The following is a 2,500-nucleotide window of genomic DNA, read 5'->3' as shown; positions in this document are numbered from 1 at the left end:
CAAACCATCTAACAAAACAAGCAGTCAAGTAACCAAGCAAATGCTGGGTTAAAGCATGAGCCTTAATTGCCTGACAAATTTAAACTATGAAACACCAAATTAAAACCTTCAAATATAAATAAATATTCAAGAACAACAACAACAAACAAACAAACAAACAAACAAAAAACCAAAACCTAACAAGAACATTTAAATAAAAATAAAAAATTAAAAATCCCTGAAGCCTAAATAAAACCCCAAACTCTGAGATAAACTAAAATTCCTTAAAAAAAAGAAAAAAAAAAAAAGAAAAAAAAAAACCTAAAAATATATTGGAAGCATAAAACAAACAAAAAATTCTAAGAGTCTCTATTAAGTCCCAACACACACACACACACACACACACACACACACACACACACACACACACACACACAATGAACCTAAAATTCTAAAAGAAAACTAGTAGTCAAAAATGGCCCTAAAGTCCAAACCTACTTTCTTTCTTTCCTTTTTTTTTTTCTTTTTAATTTCATTCCTCTCTCTTTCTCTCTCTCTCTTTTCTTTCTTTTCTTCTTTCTTTCTTTTTTTATTTTCTTTCTTTCATTCATTCTTTCTTTCTTTCCTTCTTTCTTTCTTTCTTTCTTCTATTGCTTTCTTGCTTTTTTTTATTTATTTTATTTTTTTTGAGATACTGGGTTTCTGTGTATCTCAAGATCTACAGAAAGTCCTTTTGTAAAACAGGCTGCCCTTGAACTCATATATTTCCTATATCTTCTGCCCAAATGTGGGTTAAAGTCATGGACCACAATGATCTGGCAACAGTGAAACTGAAAACTATAATGAAGAAACCAAAATTTTAAATAAATTACAAAACCAGAAAGAAAAAAAAAATGTATATATATACAACAGAAGCATGAAAACAAAATAATAAATAAAAAGCACCTCTAAGGCACTCTACTAAAAACTCTACAATTCCTAAAAAAAAAAAAAAAAAACAATAAAACTCTAAAAATAAAAATACACAAGAAACTGTAAATGTCCCTAAAACTCTTTACATTTTGTCCTCATTTTATTCTTACTTTTTCTTCCTTTCTTTCTTTCTTCCTTTCTTCCTTTCTTTCTTTCTTTCTTTCTTTCGTTCTTCTTCTCTTTCTTTCTTTCTTTCTTTCTTTCTTTCTTTCTTTCTTTCTTTCTTTCTTTCTTTCCTTCCTTCCTTCCTTCCCTTCTCTCTCTCTCTCTCTATCTCTCTATCTCTCTCTCTCTTTCTTTTTCTTTCTTTCTTTTTTTCTCTTGAGATTTGGGAAACTTGGTTTCTCTATGTATGTCTGGACCTCCTGGATAGCACTCTGTACAAATATTTCCTGTCTCTTCAGCCCAAGTATGTGAGAAAGACATGGACCACAATGACCTCGCAATCGTGAAACTATGAAAACCAAACATAAGAAAAAAAATTTTAAATAATTATTCAAGAAACACACACACCCAAGAAATCCAAACAACATTAAATACTACTAATAAAACCCCAAAGACTTAAAAAAAAACAAAAAAACGGTCAATCACACTAAAATCCTTTTCAAACAAGAAAGAAAAAAGAAAATAAAATATACACCAGAAGCCTGAAAACAAAATAATAAATTAACATACACCTCTAAAATTCTACAATCCCTGGAAAAAAAAAAATCACTAAAATTAAAAAAAAAAAAAACCACAAGAAGCCAAAAAATGTTACTAAAACTCTTAACATTCTTTCTTCATTTTCTTTTCTTTCTTTCTTTCTTTCTTTCTTTTCTTTCTTTCTTTCTTTCTTTTCTTTTCTTTCTTTCTTTTTTCTTTCTTTTCCTTCCTTCCTTCCTTCCTTTCTTCCTTCATTTTCTTTCTTTCTTTCTTTCTTTCTTTCTTTCTTTCTTTTTTTTCCTTTCTTTCTTTTTTTTTTTTTTATAAGATTTTGGGATTGTGGTTCTCTTTCTCTCTCTAGCTGTCCTACACCCTCATTCTGTAGACAGGATGGATTAAAGGCAAGGGCAACAATGACTATCAATCTTAAATCTATGAAACACCAAAATTCAAACCCTCAAATATGAATAAATATTCAAGAAAACAACAAACAAACAAACAAGCAAAAATAATAAAGAAAATTGAAAAAAAAAATCCATGAAGCCTAAATACAACCCATAAACCCTGACATAAACTACAATTCGTAAAAAAAAAAAAAAAAAAAAAAAAAAAAAAAGAAAGAAAGAAAAAAACACTAAAAATACTTTGGAAGTGTAAAATGAACAAACAACCAAAATATCTAAAGCTCTCTTCTAAAAACGTAAATTCAAAAAAAAAAAAAAAAAGCACAAGAGGCTAAAATGACCCTGAAACATAATTATTTTTTCTGTCATTCTTTCTTTCCTTCCCTCCTTTGTTTCCTAACTTCCTTCCTTCCTTCCTTCCTTCCTTCTTTCCTTCCTTCCTTCCTTCCTTCCTTCCTTCCTTCCTTCCTTCCTTCTTTTCTTGCTTCCTTACTTTAAAT

This window comes from Mus caroli, unplaced genomic scaffold, assembly GCF_978045245.1.
Source record: "Mus caroli unplaced genomic scaffold, Mus_caroli_1 scaffold_31, whole genome shotgun sequence".
Taxonomy (NCBI): domain Eukaryota; kingdom Metazoa; phylum Chordata; class Mammalia; order Rodentia; family Muridae; genus Mus; species Mus caroli.
Note: the sequence above shows the minus strand (reverse complement) of the source record.